Raw genomic sequence first — 16,870 nt, forward strand, 5'->3', positions numbered from 1 at the left:
TAAATTTTTTTTCTCTTCTGTCCCTTTGTCCTGCTCCCCGTCCTTGTCTCTCTTTCCCTTGGTTCTGCCTCCCGTCCTTTTTTCCTTTCTTGCTCCATCTCTCTGTCCTGCTCCCTATCCCTCTCGCGCTCCCTCTGTTTCTGTGTCCTTCTCCTTGCCTTTCCCCACGTTCTCTGTCTTGTTCCCTCTTTGGTTTTCTTGTTTTCCGGGTGGCTGGGCCTGGCGACCCGTGGGGGTGCTTCAGCTGGGGGGTTTGGGGTGGGGGCCTGGCCGTGCCGGTGATGGCGGGGAAATAAAGCCTGAAATGGCAATCGTGAAGCGACGCCCTGCCTGTGCTGGCGCTGCCCTGCAGAGGCGTGGGGCCGGGCCCTCCGCAGGTCCCGAGCACTCCCCGAAACTGCGTGTGGGGCTCCAGGGGTGCAAGGCTGTGGGGTGGCTATGCTCGGCATCACCCGTGGGCACTGCAGGGTCAGAAATGGAGAACAAGTTTTCTGTTCCTGGGGCTTGACAACAGGCTCATGTGGCTGATTTGGGGGCTCGGAAACAGACCAAGCTGCGCGGCTTTGGGCCCAGAAACAGAGGTCCGGCCCTGCGTGTTTGGGCCTTGAGAACGGGCTCAGCAGCCGGGTTTTTTGGCTCCCAAATGGGCCCCGAGTCAGCTGGTGTGGGGGCCAAAAGCGGGAGCCGGCTTGGCTGGTTTTGCAGGGGGGTGGGAGGGTGTTGGGGGCTGCGGGGGGCGGGCAGGTTGCGTGGAGATGGCGGTCTGATTGTGTCAGACGCCGAAGTTCGGGAGGCTGGCACGCAGCAGGCCGAACTCAACATCTGCGATGGTCTGTGGGGGGAAAGGCGCTTTTCAGACCCCACGTGCCCTCTTTGAGTCCAGCTCTTCTTTCTGCGCTGCTCAGAATAGTTGTTAAGTAATTAATCGCCTAAACTAACGGATATTTATTGGGCGTGTAACTCTGATGTTTAATCCTAATGCTCCAGTTTTGACAGCAGTTGATATACAACCTTATGGAAAGCCCAGACCGTTGCACGTAGCTGGAGCTTGTAAGGAGAAGCAGCTGAAATCAGCCGGAGCTTCAGTGTGGAGCTGGGGCTTCAACGAGCCAGAACTGTAGCAAGCAGCAGCTGGAACGAGGCGGGGTGTCCGCTGTCTGGAGCGTGCATTAGCCAGAGGCAAAAGTACCTGCGGCTGTAACGAGCAGGAGGCACGATTAGCTGGAGCGTCTTTTCGCTGGAGCGTCCGTCGGCCGGACTGCGCTCCCAGCACGGCGGAAGAGCGGCCGGGCGCAGGCAGGGCTGTCTGCAGCAAGCAGCTCCGAGCAGCAGGGAGGTGAGTTGTCCTTCTGCCAGCAGGGAGCCCGGCCTCTTCCCTCGGGCATGCAATCCACGCCGCGCTCCTCTCTCTGCTTGGAGGGTCTCTCCCGGTCCGTTCCTGCGGGCAGAAGCGAGGTGGGGGTCCCCCGTCTCTCCTGGGGCAGCCCCCCCTGCGAGGGGGCGCGGGCGAGGTGTCGTCGTCCCCTCGGTACCGCGCAAAGGGGAGAGAAACCGGCCAGCGGGAGCTCCTGGGGTGCAGAGCCCTTCCGGCAGAATCCTCCCCTGTCTTTTCACCGTTGGCTGGGTGTGACAAGCAGGTTAATTTCTTTGTCTCCTCTTCTCCCAGTGTCACCTTCTGCGTCACACGGAGAAAATCCTGCATGGTTAATTCCGCTTGCTGCTCAGGTAATCGCACGTATCGGGCCAGGGGAGCGGAGAGAAACACTTGCAAGTTCGAGGGCACTACAGATGCTCCACGTTAAACCCACGGAAAAGGCAAATTTGCTGCTAGTGCGGAAAAGCTGATGGAAAAATTGCTGTTTAACAGATCGTGCCCTGTTCCTGAACTGGTCCCTTGATATGTTTTTGCTTCAGGTGAAAGAATGAAATTTCCTGTCTGGTAAATTCAGAGCTGCCTGTTAGCTTCTTCAGGGTCGAGTGTTTCTCTTCTCTGTGTTCATACTGATTTTATGGGCAAGTTGGAAATAGCCTTTTACTTTTTTATGTATAACTGAATTTTTAGGAATATGTGGTGTCCCTGTAGTCCATTTTTGAGCACCTAGATGCCAGCAGAAATGTAATGAGTGAAACATGATGGAAACTTGTACTTAAACTTTATTTTTATTTTATTTTTTTTTCCTTCCCCATTAAGAGTGTTGATGGCATGTTGTCCCGTGGCACGATCCCCATTCCGTTCAGTGGAGTCTTCAGTCTGGGACTTTTAAGTAAAAAAGTTTGTCCTTCCAAAAAAGGACTAGTCATTCATAGGACCAAGGCATAGACTTGGAGAGTCGCTTAAGTACGTGATCGGAATTAAAGCCAACTTTCAGTTGATGTTGCTGCTGTTGGTCTTTGCTTTCATTGATTTCTCCACCACTCCCTCATGGCTGGGAGCTCTGAATCGTAATGTTTTTCAGTCTCTAACACATTTCCACCCCCACCCCCCAAAAAAAGGAGAGGCAGTGTCTAAAAGTTAGTTTCCTCACAAATGCGTGAGCAAATAAAATTTGAGTTATGATGATTAAAACCATAAAAATGACACCAGTCTTGCAGATCTGGACTATTTCTGAGCAGGCACTCATCACACGCAAAAGTCGTCAGATCACCTGCGCTTCATGCTCTGACAAGACCAAATGCTGAGGCAGGGATGAGCTCTGAAAGAAGCAAAAAAAAAAAAAAAAAAGAAGGATACAGGGTCACGGTTTTGTTTTGTTGTTGTTTGTTTTTTAGAGAGTGCAATATTGACTGGTGCCAGCCTGCAGAGCTCTTCTGCTGCCTGACCTCTCCTTCTCTTTTATGGCTGTAATTGTCATTTGGATAATTGTAGAAGAGCAATTAAGTTACTTGCTTCTGTGAATGTGCTGGTAATACCAGGAAGGCAAATGCTTGAACCAGTAGTGAATAACTTGGCTACAAGTAGAATTTCTGAAGGAAGAACAGCAGCAGCAACAGGAAGCAAATAGCAAGCGACCAAAAACTTGCGTGTGTCAAACACATCAAAGCTTTATTGCCGAATGTTGTTTGGCAATATGTTCCAAATGGCTTTTTTCTGTAAACGTAAATTTTCAGGAAGTTCAGGGTTGCGTGTGGCAAAACGTGTCCCTCTGCGTACACGTCCTGCTACGTAAATAGCATGGGTCAATGGCGAGTCCAGTGGCAGGGCTGCTGTGCCCTACTCTCGACGTTGCCGTAGTAGTGTTGCGGTATTTAGACCTTCACGGACGGGCTGAGGAGTGGAAGGAGAATGCCCATTTTCTGTAAGGGCTCAGAATGCTGACCCTTTTCTCTGCCTGCCGCTCCCCTGTGCGTGAGATGAAGCTGTTTTATTTTGCTCCCTTGTTCCAGGTCAAATATTTCTGGAGCTGTTGCTGCTGTGGGTTTGCAATTGGTATTACTGCGTTTTTGTAGCGTTCTAGCGATGGGTCGTTTCTACTGTGGCGAAGCGTCGAGATACGGTTTTCGGTTTAAAGCGTCAGAAACTACGTTCACCGAAACCGGTAACTCGCGGCGCAGGTGAAACCGATCTGGCGCGTGCAGCTGTGCTCGCAGGGATGCTGGGTGGCTCCTCATCAAAACGGCAGGGTGCGTGTGTGGACATGCGTAGGGTTGCGCTCTGGGTCCAAGAGCGTTAACGTATTTTTGCTGTTGGAAGATGGAATGGAGCGTGTGCCTGTTAAATCTCAGAGCAGTCAAAAGCTAGGAGGGACCCTGAGCAGCGGGTTTGGTGGCACAACTGCGGTTTTAAAAGATCTTGACCGTTTGGAGCAACAGCCTGGAAAAAATCATTCCTTTTTTGCAACGAGGCAGTTCACAAGGAGAGATGTGTTGCTGTGCTCTCTAGCAAAAATACTCAACTTGGGACGTATAGGGTGATGAGGCCTCAGCTATACTAAGGCTTGAGAAAATGTATGTAGGTCTCTATGTCTGTCACCTGCGTGTATCTAGGAAAGTGAGTTCTAGTGAAAGTAAAGTTGCCAATGAGTCAAAAAAGAAAGGAAAAAAAAAAAGGCACGGCTGTCTGAAAAATGCAAAAGCTCTAGTGGCCTGTGTCAACAACTGTACCGAAGATGACGCAAAAATACTTTTTCCTCCGCTCAGTTGTACTGTCTTCACAAACCTTCACAAAAAAAAAGGCAGCTTTGGATTCCTACCCAGCTCTGTGCTAATGTTTTTTTTTTCTTCTCTCAGCTGGATGTCAGCTAGCACCGTTTCACAGTGGTTGCCATGGAAAGATTCCGTAGTGGCCTGCATTTGAAGAATGTTTTTTATTTGAAGAATAAAATAAAGAGGATCCAGCCAGCAGCTGCAGACAGGAGATAGCCTGCCTCTCCAGGTGAGGATGGACCCTTCTTAGTGTAGTCCTCAGCAGATCCGATCACCAGTGTGCACGGCAGGGTCTGTATGCATAACCAAAACCACAGTACAGTCATGTAGTGTGTGTGTGTGCATGTGAGGCTGTGTTTCTAGGAAGCCTCATATTGTAAGAGCTGTAAGGCACCAATCTATTCTCTTAGGTGGATGACAGTCAAGTGACTGCAGCTACAGAGGAGGAAGGGAGAGGGGGAGAGAGACAGACATGTCTGAATGGTCAAATTCTCTCAGCAGCTCCAAGAGCGGGAGGTACAGTGAGTCCTGGACCCCTGGGGCTGTGTCACCCCTCTTCTGCATCCCAGTCCCTCCCTGCCCCCACCTTCTCTTTCTCTCACTGCTTTAATTTTTTTGTTTTTTCTTCCTGTACCTCTCCCTCTCTTGTTCTCCAAGTCCCCCTCTTTCTCTGTTGTTCTGCCTCTCTGTTTTCTTTTTCTCTCTGCACTTCTGACCTGTCCCATCCCTCTTTTTTTATCCTCTGTCTCTGCCCTGCAGCCCATCACTACTTTGTCTTTCTCCATCTATCCGTCTTATGCCAATCTTGTTAATTCCTCCCTGTCTGCCCTTTAGCCCTTCACGATTCCCGCCGCTCTCAGCTGTCTGATGCTGTGTCTCTATTTTTAAATTCCTTTCTCTGCCCTGTATTCTGGATACACTTTTACTTTCTTAGATTCTCTTGTTCCAGGTCCCTGTCCCTATGTTTTAACTCCTTCCCTCACTGTCCCATAGCCCATTTTTGTCTTTATTATTCTCTCTCTGTCTGGTTCCCTGTCCCTGTTCTTTATTTCCCCTCTCTCTCCCCTTTAGATCATCAGTGTTTTTGGTATTTCTCAGTCTCCCTGTTGTCCACCTCACTGTCCCCTTTTTTAATTCTTCCTTCTGCCCTGTGGCTCATCACTAGTATTTGTTTTTCTCCATCTCTCTGTCTGGTACCCTCTCCCTTTTTATTAGTTCCTCCTCTCTGTCCTGTAGCCCATTGCTACCCCCCCCCCCATCTCTCTCTGTCTCCCTTTCCCTACTTTTCAATCCCCCCTCTCTGCCCTGTAGCCGATCACTGTTGTAGTGAGTTTGTGTGGCAAGCTGGGGCAGGGGAGTGGGCAGGGGCTGCAGGGGTGGGTTCTGTGAGAAGACACCAGGACTTGCCCCCATGTTGGGCACAGCCAGTTCCAGCTCCAAGATGGAGCTGCTACTGGTCAAAGCTGAGCCAACCAGCAACCCTGGTAGCACCTCTGTGATATTTAAGAAGGGCTAAAAAAATGCTGTGCAGAAGCTGTCAGCCCTGCAGACACCAAGGTCAGTGAAGAAGGAAAAGGAGGAGGTGATCCAGGTCCTAAAGCAGATTCCCCTGCAGCCTGCAGTGAAGACCATGGTGACACAGGCTGTCCCCCTGCAGCCCACGGAGGTCCATGGCAGAGCAGATATGCACCCTGCAGCCGATGGGGGACCCCTCGCCAGAGCAGGCGGATGCACCCAAAGGAGGCTGTGACGCTGTGGAGAGGAGCCCACATTGGAGCAGGTTTTCTGGCAGGACCTGTGGCCCCATGGGAGTGACACCACACTGGAACAGAAGAAGAACACGAAGAAGGAAGGAGCAGCAGAGACAACTTGTGATGAACTGACTGCAACCCCCCGCTCCCTCTCCCCCTGTGCTGCTCGGTAGGAGGAGGTAGAGAAGTCAGGAGTGAAGATGAGCCCAGGAAAAAAAGAGAGGGGTGGGGGGAAGGTGTTTTTCAGATTTGTTCATATTTCTCATTATTGTACTCTGATTTTGACTGACAATAAATTAATTTCCCCAAGTTGAGTCTGTTTTGCCTGTGACAGTAATTGGTGAGTGATCTCTTTGTCCTTATCTTGACCCACAAGCTTTTTTGTTGTATTTGCTACCCTCCTGTCTTGTTGAGGAGGAGGAATGATAGAGTGGCTTGGTGGACACTCATCAGCCAGGCAAGGTCAACCCACCACAGTTTCCTTCTGTCAGGCTCCCTGTCCCTATTTTTAAAATCTTGCCTATATTTCTTGTATGTCATCACTTTTGAAACTTCCTACCTCTCCATCCCTATTTAAATTCTTGCATGTTTCTTCAACCCAGTTGCTTTTTAAATTTTCTTGCTACTTTTCCCTCTCTTTGTCTCCCTGACCTTATTTTAATTTCTCGCCTGTGTTTCTTGTACCCTGTTGCTTTTCAAATTTCATTCTTATGTCTCCCTCTATGCAGCTTCATGTACCTACTTTTCGATTTTTGTACCCTGTTGCTTTCAAAATTTTCTTTCTATGTTTCCTTCTATCCATCTCCCTGTCTCTAGTTCTTAACTCCTCCCTCTCTGTCCTATACCCTGTCACTTCTTACATTTTCTATCTACCCCTCCCTCCGTCTACCTGTTAGTTCTTGCCTATGTTTCTTGTATGCTGTTGCTTTTTGAAAATTTTCTCTCTACCTGGCTCCCTGTTTCTTTTTTCTAGTTCTTGCTGTTTCTTCTCCTGTATCACCTGAGAATGTTTCCCTGTCCCTTGTCCTGTCTTTATCTTCTTGTCCTGCCAGTCTTCCCCTTCTCTCCCTTGCTTCCTATTATTTATTCCTCCATCTCCATCCCTGTTCTGCTCAGTCTCTCTGCTCTTCTCTCTCTACACCGTTTTCCTGCTTCTTGTCCCTCTCTTGTTCCCAGCATCCAATTTCCTGGCTCCCTGTCTTGCACATCTGCATCCCTCTGTCCTTCCTCTTGCTTTTCGCTTCCCTTTTATCCCCCCATCCTGCTGCCTTTGGGCACTGAGCCTTGTAGCCAACTCATTGCCAGGATTTCTTATATGCATTAATGAATAAATTTTTCCTGCCTCCTCTGTCTTCCTGGATGTGGGTAGGTGCAGGGGCAGGGATGAGGTGCTGTGGGGCTTTGGCAATGGCCCCTGTTCCTGATGGGCTCCAGCTGGGGCTGGGATGGCCCCAGGTGTGGCCAGTGAGGCTGACGATGGGGCTGGCCCTGCTGTGTGAAGGGGCTCCAGCTGTAAAGGGGGCTGCCTGGGCAGGGGAACTGGCTGAGGAGGGAGTGCATGGGGGTCTGGCTGGTAGGTGCCTGCAGCAAGGAATGGCCAGTCCTTGTGGCAAGGAAGGATCCCTCTGAGCTGTCCCTGGCCTTTGTTGGCTACATGCGTGAGCCACCATGTATCAAAGCAAGCCTTGTGGGTGAGGAGCATTGAGGCGTCCGCTGCGTGCTGCCGAGCAGGTGAGGATCACGCAGCCGGCACTGGGGAGGAGGAAGGGGCAGAGGCAGAGAGAGAAGGGGCAGAGGCAGAGAGAGAAGCATCGGGGCGGTGAAGGTCTCCTGCCGGCACCAGGAGCTGTGGTGAGTCGCACGTCCTCTCCTCTACATCCTGGCCCACCTCTGCCTTCCTTCTTTAGACGTCTGCTTGCCTCCCTTCCTCTGTTTCCCTCTCTGCCTGCCTACCTATGTGTATGGCTCCTCAAAACTTGTTATTCTTCTGTCAACTCTGCCCAGTACCCTGTTGCCTTTTAAATTTTTAATATGCCTCTCTCTAACCAGCTGCTTCTCCCTGTTTTTTATTTTTTCTGCACCGCCTTGTACCCCATTACTTTTAAAATTTAATTTCTATGTCTTCCCCTCTCTGTCTCCCTGACCCTATATTTTAATTCCTCCCTCTCTGTCCTGTACCCAGTTGCTTGAGACTGGCTGGGCATCGGTCGGTTGGTGGTGAGCAATTGTTTTAATTTGCTGGGTTTTTTTTCCTCGTACAACTTTAAAAAAAAAAAAAAAGTCTTTTTAATTATTAAACTTTTTATATCAACCCATGAGTTTCTCACATTTACCCTCCCGATTCTCCCCCTATCCCACTGTGGTGGAGTAAGTGAGCAGCTGTATGGTACTTAGTTGCCAGCCAGGGTTAAACCACGATGCTACATCCACTTTTATGAAGCTGCCTATTGCTATCTTTAAATTATTTTCTGTCTGTTGTGTACCCTGTTGCTTTGAAAATTTGCTTTCTATGTCTACTTTTATCCAGTTCACTGTCTTTATTTTTTATTTTTTTCCTCTCTGTCCTGTGCCCCTGTGTCACTTTTAAATTTCCTTTATATTTCTCAGTTTTAGTTCACTGTGGTATTTAAATTTTTTTTTTTGTCCTGTACCCAATCACTTCTTAAATTTTCCCTCTATGTCTACTTGTATCGAGCTGTGTATCACTGTTTTTTAATTCTTTCCTCACTATTGTGTACCCCGTTGCTTTTTACTTTTTCTTTCTATGTCTACTTTAACCTATTCACTGTCTTAAAGTTATTCCTGTCTGTCATGTAGCCCATCACCTTTTAAATTTTCTTCCTATGTCTGTTTGTTTAATTAGCTGTCCCTATTTTTTAATTCTTTTGTCTCTGTCACATACCCTGTTGTGCAGGTTTTGGCTGGGATTGAGTTAATTTTCTTCCCAGTAGCTAGTATGGGGCTACATTTTGGATTTGTGCTGAAAACAGCATTGATAACACAGGGGTGTTTTTGTTATTGCTATCCAGAAGGTAGTTCTGGTAGAAGTTAGGTGGTATGCACAGTCTTGCTAGAAATGAAGCATAACCCCAGAGCGTTTTGGCTTTTTTATAGGAAACTAAAGCACATCAATTTTGATAACAACATTGTCATTGCATTTAATGAGCTAGTTTCTTACATAGTTTAGAAGGGCATCTATCGTTTTCTATCTACACCCTAGAAAAATTAAGTTTAATTCCCTACCCGGTCCCATTGCTGATGCAATAGTTGTAGCTGTAGTACAGGAGCAAGTAGTGTCATTTCCTGGGGGGGTTACTTTCTATGTTCAGGGCTTTGCTTGCTGTTAATTTAAGGCAGGTGAGAACAGTGCTGCTGCTCCTCCAGCTGACTTTATAACTTCTGGTGGTTTGCCCTTCCCCTTTCCCAGGTGATTGTGCTAAGGGTGGTGGGCGGAGGCTCGGGGTATTTGAGCCACAGCCTCTGCTGAGGGAGCTTATTGTGCTCCTGGGTTTCTCTGGTGTTGGTGCTCAGCTCTGCTTTGAGTCCTTTGCAGCTTTTGAGCTGGCTCAGCCCTTTGGGAAGAGATGTCTGCCTGAGGTAAGAGCTTCAGGACCAGTCAAGGTTCAGCAGCATGTGTGGTAGAAGGTAACACTTGTGTGCAGCTTTTTTTTTTTCTTTCTTTTTTTTCAGGTCAGTAATTTTGTTTTGAGTGTTCAGGGGTAGAAAGATGGTTTAATAGTATGTATTGTTTGGTTTTGTTTTTTTTTTTTTTAATTCTTCATGCATTGTGTTTTCCTGGAATTCCCAGCTTCATTGAAAAAGGAGCCTTGTTTTTTTCACCTGTTCTGCTGTATGCTGTGTAAGTTGCTGATATCTCTCTTAACGGGACCGATGGTGACATTGTTTAGCAGGGGTTAGGGTGAGCGTCTTGTATGCATCTGTATATGGAGTTTTAGTATTTCTGAAGAAAGCAGAAGGGTCATGAGGCACAGTGCCTTTCAGGGTTTGGGATGCCTTTCCTCATTGCCCACAGAATGCCATGTTGTCCCTAGAATCTTTGCAGCTTGTGGCAGGCCCCTCGTAGATTACAAGCCTTGGGACTTGACTTTATTTTGTGGGCATGTAGCAGAGCTCAGAGTCTCTGGGAAGCTGTAGGTTAGGAGGTGCCCCCAGAATTTGGGATGTGGCTCAGAAGAGGGGCTCCTGAGGAGTAGCCGCTGAAGGGGGTTCAGGGGTGCAAATCGAGGGCAGGAGGTGTCAGGAAGCAGTGGGGTTCCTTTCCTGACGGTTGAGGAGAAGAAAAGGGGTTTCTAAAGTTTTGGGACTGCTGGGGAAAGGGAGGAGGGTTCACCAGCCTTTCTCAGATGAGTTTTGCAGTTGGATTTGAATGTCATAGCATCGTAGAATGGTTTGGGTTGGAAGGGACCATACAGATCCTCTAGTTCCAACCCCCCCAGGGACACCTTCCGCGAGACCAGGTTGCTCAAAGCCCCATCTGACCTGGCCTTGATTGCTTCCAGGGAGGGAGCATCCGCAGGTTCTCTGGGCAACGCGTTCCAGTGCCTTGCCACCCCTAGTGAGAAACGTCTTCCTAACACCTAAACTAAATGTACCCTCTTTAGGACTAAAGCCGTTACCACCTTGTCCTATTGCTGTACACCCTTGTAAAAAGTCCCTCTGCAGGTTTCTTATAGGCACCCTTTACGTACCGTGAAGTCTGCTATAAGGTCTCCTGCAAAGCTGCATGCCGGTGAGGGGTCTGAGAAGGTGAGGCGGTCGTCAGCCGGGTTAGTGTTGAATAGCAAAGTATTACGGGGCTGCTTGGTTAAGCATTTACCTTCTGTTTTGGAGGCGCTGTGCGGGCCACCTTTGGAATTGGATGAGCGTTTGAGGTGAGCTGTGGATTAGTGAGGAGGAGCATGGGGCTGACAACTTCTCACGAGTGCCGTGCTAACTTGGTGTCTCTTGGTACCTTAGGTACCACGAGTGACGACGGCTGCGGGGCCTGAGTCTGGAATGAATGGGGAAGCGAACACGGTGGCACTTGTGAGGAGGGGGGAGTTGGGAAAGTAGTTGGCGTTGGCCAGCGGGATGCTTACTCCCTTTTCTGAGTTGTTTTTGTTTGTTTGTTTATTTGTTTTTTTCATTGCAGATGTTGAAGAGCAATGTGTCCCCTTGAGGAACATCCCAATTAGCCCGTGTGGTTTTGTGGAGGATGGATTTGGACCCTCGGCCCTCTGAAAGCTAAGTTGAGGGACCCGGGCTGGGGAGAGGCTGGGAGGAAGGGACAAAGCTGGGAATTGCAGGGAGGGGTTTTAAAGTTAGCGCAGGAGAGAGGGCTTTCCCAAAGCAGTCGCCTTTGCGCAGGCGAAGGGAGCGGGTTGCTTTTCAGCACGAGACCTGTGTGTGGCAGGCAGAGCAGTTCCAGCCTGTGTCCGCGGTGGCGTGCAGTTTGTGTAGTCTGTCTTGTGCGCTTAGACCTTCCTTGGGTCTCAATGTCCTTGTCGTGCTTTGCGCCGGAAGAGCGCAGCATGCGCTTCGGGTGCTGTCCCTAGCGTCTCGAATGCCCGTACTCATCGGCCCGGTGCCAATTGGGTGCTTCTCTTCTTGCGCTCGGAGCTCTAAAGCATGGATCGGTCTCGGCGGGTTCCGGTCGGTCCTTTTTGGCAGCGTTCTTCTGGGCCGCATTGGCAGCTCTGCTCTCTAGCTGTCCGTTCTCTCGGACTGGGACTATTTCCTCACATCCTGACATCCTTAGGTCTCGACGCCAGGCTTCTGGTGCATCTGTCGTCTGGGTTTTGACAGTGCCATCTTGTAACGGGCTGTTCCGTTCGACTCCTCTGGGTCTGCCGTAGAGCCTCCTGGCCTCGCGGTTGTGGCTCCTTAGGTCATCTTGCCCGACGGCGCCTCCCGTCCGGGAGTCATTCTTCTTGCCGAGAGTTTTCTCTCTCTTTGAATCACCTTGTCGGTAGCGTTCCAAGTGGCGACATTCTGCGCACGGGTGTGTTTGGCTTGGAGCTGCTCTGCCCGGGGATGTAGAGTCAGGGGTAGGTGGAACAGTGATAAGAGTCTATGGGTGAAATGTTGATTTGCCTTAATTGTTTAGGCAAGGGTTGTACAGTCATCTGGGATCGAGTAGGCATTGGTGGGCTGTGTGGACAGCAACGCTGAGATCTTTTTTACGGAAATGATTGTAGCCGGATCGTCCCAGTTAGCCCATGTGATTTTTGTGGAGGATGCATTCGTACCCTTGGCTGTCTGAAAGTTAAGTTGAGGGACCCGGGCTGGGGAGAGGCTGGGAGGGAGGGACACAGCTGGGAATTGCCGTGAGGGGTTTTAAAGTGAGAGTAGGAGGGCAGGGCTGTCCAGGAACAGTCCTGTTTGCGCAGATGAAGGGAGCAGGTTGCTCTTCAGCCCGAGACCAGCATGGGCCGGGCAGGGCAGTTCCAGCCTGTGTCTGTGGTGGTGTGTAGTTTGTGTAGTCTGTCTTCTGTGCTTAGACCTTCCTCAGGTCTCAATGCCATCATCAGTCTTTGCGCTCAGGGAGCGTGGCATGCGCTTTGGGCACCATCCCTAGGGTCTCGAATGGCCTTACTCATCGGCACTGTGCCAGTCGGGTGCTTCTTTTCTTGCGCTCGGAGCTGTAAAGCGTGGATTGGTGTCGGAAGGTTCCCACCGGTTCTCTTTTGCGGCACTCTTCTGGGCTGCTTTGGCAGCTCTGCTCTCTAGCCATGTGTTGTCTTGGACTGGGACTTCTTCCCTGCACCTTGATGTTCCTAGGTCTTGATGACAGGCTTCTTACACATCCATCATCTTGGTTTTGACAGTACCATCTTGTAACGGGCCCTTACTTTTGCCTCTTCTTCTTTGGGGCTGTCGTAGAGCCTCCTCGCTTTGTGGTTTTGGGCGCTGTAGGTCAATTTGCCAGATGGCACCTCTTGTCTGGGGGTCATTCTTCTTGCTGAGAGTTTTCTCTCTCTTTGAATTGCCTTGTCTGTAGTGTTCTGTGTTGTGTGTGTTTGTGCACGGGTGTGTTTGGCTTGGAGCTGCTCTGCCCAGGGATGTAGAGTCAGGGGTAGGTGGAACAGCGATAAGACTCTATGGGTGAAATGTTGATATGTCTAGATTGCTAGCATTGAGGGTTAAAAGATTTTTTGAGTCATTGCATGTCAGTAGGGGAGTGGATTGCAAGTGGATTGTGAGGTAGAATATAGTAAGGCAGTAAGTGGACATGGGTGTTAATACTGTTTATGTGGACACTTTGTGGTAAGCTTCTAGAAATGGTTAAGGCATTGAGGTTTTTGGTTTTGGAATCAGTGGGAAGCAGGTGTTTGGAGCTGTGCAGGATTTTTTTTACGCCGAGGGTGAAGTGCGTATTCAACAGTTTTGTGTGTTGGTTTTGCAGGTGATCACAGGGCACAAGGCGTTTGAAGGAACCTCGCATTTAGGCGATGTGGTTGCTACGAGGTTGGACTGTGATAAGTGCCACTATGAAAGCTCAGTATCTGGTTGAAAATCTGTGTATGGCGCAGATGGGACGTGTTGAAGAGTTGCTGTAATGGAAGGGTAGTTTGTGGGGAGCTTGGAAAGAGGTTGGGCTGGGGCCAGGGGTTTTGCAGGTAGGGCAATTTTTGAGGCCCTGGGTGCTGCGAGTAAGGGGCGATGGCCCCTTGACACTCTTTGGCGGTGGGATGGGTTAGTTGAGAGTGAGGGCTAGTGTGCGTGTGATCTGAATGAGTGGTGTGTTGCGAATGTGCGTAACTTTGTGGGGTTATGTGGTTTAGCTTTTTAGTGGTCTCTTGCAGGGTGCATGTAGAGATGTTTGTTAGGCAATTAGGAAAAAATAAAATACAATTAGAATAAAAAATCCCCAGCCAGGGGATTTTTTTTTTTTTTTTCCCCCAGCTGCGTTTTTTTTCTCCTGGTCCTGGCCATTCTGTGAGGAGATGTTCATGGCCAATGTTCGGACAGGGGTCAGGCTCGGGCCGGGGTTTTGGCAGGGAGGGCGATTTTTGAGACCCCTGGTGCAGCACGCACAGGGCAATGGCCCCTTGAGGGTGGCAGGCAGTTGGATGGATGAGTTGAGAATGAGGGCTGGTGTGCATGCAATGTCAATGAGTAGTGTGTTGTGAATGTGTGTAACCTTGTAGGGTTATGTGTTTTGACTTTTTAATGTTTTTTTCCTTTCTGGTTGTACAGGTGAGATGTTTTCCAGGGAATTGGAATTGAAAAAAAATACCATTAGAATAAAAAAACCCTAGCCGGGAGATTCCCCCCCCCTCAAGCCGGGTTGTTTTGTTGGTTTTTTGGGGGGGTTTTTTTTTGGTTGGTTTTTTTTTTTTTCCCCAGTCCTGGTTGTTCTGTGAGGCGATGTTCATCGCCAATGTTCGGATGGGGGTCAGGCTAGGGCCTGGGTTTTCACAGGCAGGGGGATTTTTTTCAAGGCTCCTGGGAAGAGTGCTCCCATGGAGTGCTCCCCTGCAATGTAGTAATTGCCAATTAGCGCAGGGAATTATGTTGGTCAGCGGATGGTCTTTGGAAGACAGTTGAGGATTTTGCAGGCGAAGGGTGGGGGGAGTTGGACTAGATGGCCAGCATGGAGTAGGCCAGGGTTGTGAAGTGCGTGACTGTAACTGTATTTTTCCTTGGTGTGTTTGTAAAATATTTGGGTGCTCTTTGTAGTTTGTGATATAATGATATTTTCCATTTTTTGTTTTTGTGCCAAGGTGTGGAAAGGGACAGTCTGTGAAGAGGAGCGGAGCTAACTCGTTTTCTACTTGAGAACAGGGATCGTGGAGGTAACGTCACCTCAGGGAGGAAAACTTCTGGATGTGCAGCAACAGACATAATGGTAGTGACAAATGTGGAAAAGACTGATACCTTGGAACATGGTCTGTAAACTTTGTATTTAAATACCATGTGAAACAATAATAAAAAGTAGTAGCATATGGCACTGTCCCTGGGTGTAATTTAGTAAAAAAAAAAAAAAAAATTTACTATTATGGTGGAAGCCATTCTGTATTGCAATTTTTGAAGTTGCTGTTGTACAAATGTATTGTAAAACTATTGTAAAAATGTAAAGTTGCTATTGTGAAACTGTATTGTGAAACTTGGAAGTTGCTACTGTGAAACTTAGATCTAAAACAAAAGAGCAGTAGCAGATGGCTCAGGCTCTGGGAGTAAAGAGTTATTAAATGAAGGTAAAAAATTTACTCCCAGGGCAGAAGCCATTTCCTACTGCAACTTTGCAGTATTGCTACACGTAACCTTAGATTTTGCAGTACTGTAGCGCTTAAGTTTAGGTTTTGCACTACTGCTGCGCTTAACTTGCAAATTGGCACTACTGCTGCGCTTAACTTGCAAATTGGCACTACTGCTGCGCTTAAACTTAATTTTAAGTTTAAAAGTAAACATTTTTAAAAAAAAGCAGTAGAAAGTAGTAGACTCCCAGGGAGCAAAGAGTTAAAAAAAAAAAGAAGAAAACACTTGCTCCTGGGCAGGAAGCCAATTTCTACTGCTGCACCAAACTTACATATTCTTAATATTTTTTTTAATAGATTATCTACACCTTCCCCACCCACCTACCACTTCATGAGGTATAGTCTACCCCCAAGCACCCACCTCTGGTGTTAATGGGTTCCCCCCACCACCTGCCCTGGGATTACCAGGCCCTGCCCCAAGCACCAGGCCCCTAATTAGCAGCCCCACCCTCAGTAGGTAATCCTTCCCCAACCACCACCCCCTAATTAGGAGCCCTGCCCCCACTACCTACTTCATCCCTGAGCCCACCCCCTACTTTGCACACCCCTACACCCCCCCCCCCCCCATGCAATAATTAGAGTAAGCTGGAACTCTCCCCATAGTGATCAATTAGGGTAACAGCTGCCAAGTGCCCCATCCCTACAGTTTTAGTTAGCTCAAGGTAGGGTTAGGTACTATGTGGACCTAGAACCCCACCCTAACCCTAATGAGGGGGAACCCCCACATTATACCCCCCAGTGCTCTATGGTTAGGGGACCTCTTAGACATAGAACCCCACCCTAACCCCAATGGGGAACCCCCACTTAGGCCCCCCCCAATCTGTAGGGTTGTGGTTAGGGCTCTGCAGGGCTATGGTTAGGGGGGGCTAGGGTTAGGGGTCCCCGGGGTCTGGGGTCCCTGCATTCACAGGCACTGTAGACCCCAGGGACCCCCTAACCCTAGACTGTCCTAACCCTACCCTGGGGATCCCTAACCACAACCCTAAACACCCATAATCCTAGCATTGTAGAACCCCAGGCTGCACTACCCCTAGGCCCATGGAACCTTAGTCCCTGGAAACCCTACTGTTGAGGAACCCTAATTAGGGTTACAACAAGTGGGTGGGGCCTCACCAGAGAGCAGTATGAGCGGTGGGACAGTGCCCCCTGGTGGCTGGATGTGGGTTAGGAATTAGGCGTTAGGGGCTAGGATTAGTTTTAGGGCTGTTAGTGTTTAGGGTTAGGGGGTTGGGTTAGGGTGTCTAGTTAAGGTTAGGGGCTCAGGTTAGGGTGTTGATTTAAAGGTTAGGGTGTCAGGTTTGGGGTCAAGGGTTAAAGGTCACGGGGTCAAGGTCAAATGTCACCAGGGTCATGGGTCAAAGGTCAGGGGGTCAAAGGTAATGGGGCCAAAGGTCACAGTGCCAAGGGTCAAACTTCATGGTGGTCAGGGGTCAACAGTCACAGGTCAGGGGTCAAAGGTTTAGGATTAGGTTGTCAGTTTAGGGTTAGGGTTTAGGGATAGGGTTATGGTGTTAGGTTAGGGGGTTAGGGTGTCAGGTTAGGGTTACTGTTTAGGGTTTAGTGTTAGGTTGTTGGGTTAGGGTGTCAGTTTAGGGTTAGGGTGTCCAGTTAGGGTTAGGGGCTTAGGGTTATTGTGTCATGTTAGGGTTAGTGTGTCTGGTTGGGGTGTCGGATTAGGCTTGGGGTTAGCATGTTAGGGTTAGGGGTTGTTAGGGT

At 49.1% G+C, this 16,870-nt stretch overlaps 1 long non-coding RNA gene across 1 annotated transcript; it reads left to right on the forward strand.

The window, feature by feature from the left end:
* The first annotated feature begins 2,681 nt into the window (after positions 1 to 2,681).
* Positions 2,682 to 6,208, forward strand: LOC138684371 (uncharacterized). The gene is made up of 2 exons (XR_011323660.1): positions 2,682 to 4,372; positions 4,554 to 6,208. It is a non-coding gene; the product is annotated as an uncharacterized lncRNA (long non-coding RNA).
* The last annotated feature ends 10,662 nt before the right edge of the window (positions 6,209 to 16,870 follow it).

The sequence above is a fragment of the Haliaeetus albicilla genome, unplaced genomic scaffold (assembly GCF_947461875.1).
Source record: "Haliaeetus albicilla unplaced genomic scaffold, bHalAlb1.1 scaffold_82, whole genome shotgun sequence".
Classification (NCBI taxonomy): domain Eukaryota; kingdom Metazoa; phylum Chordata; class Aves; order Accipitriformes; family Accipitridae; genus Haliaeetus; species Haliaeetus albicilla.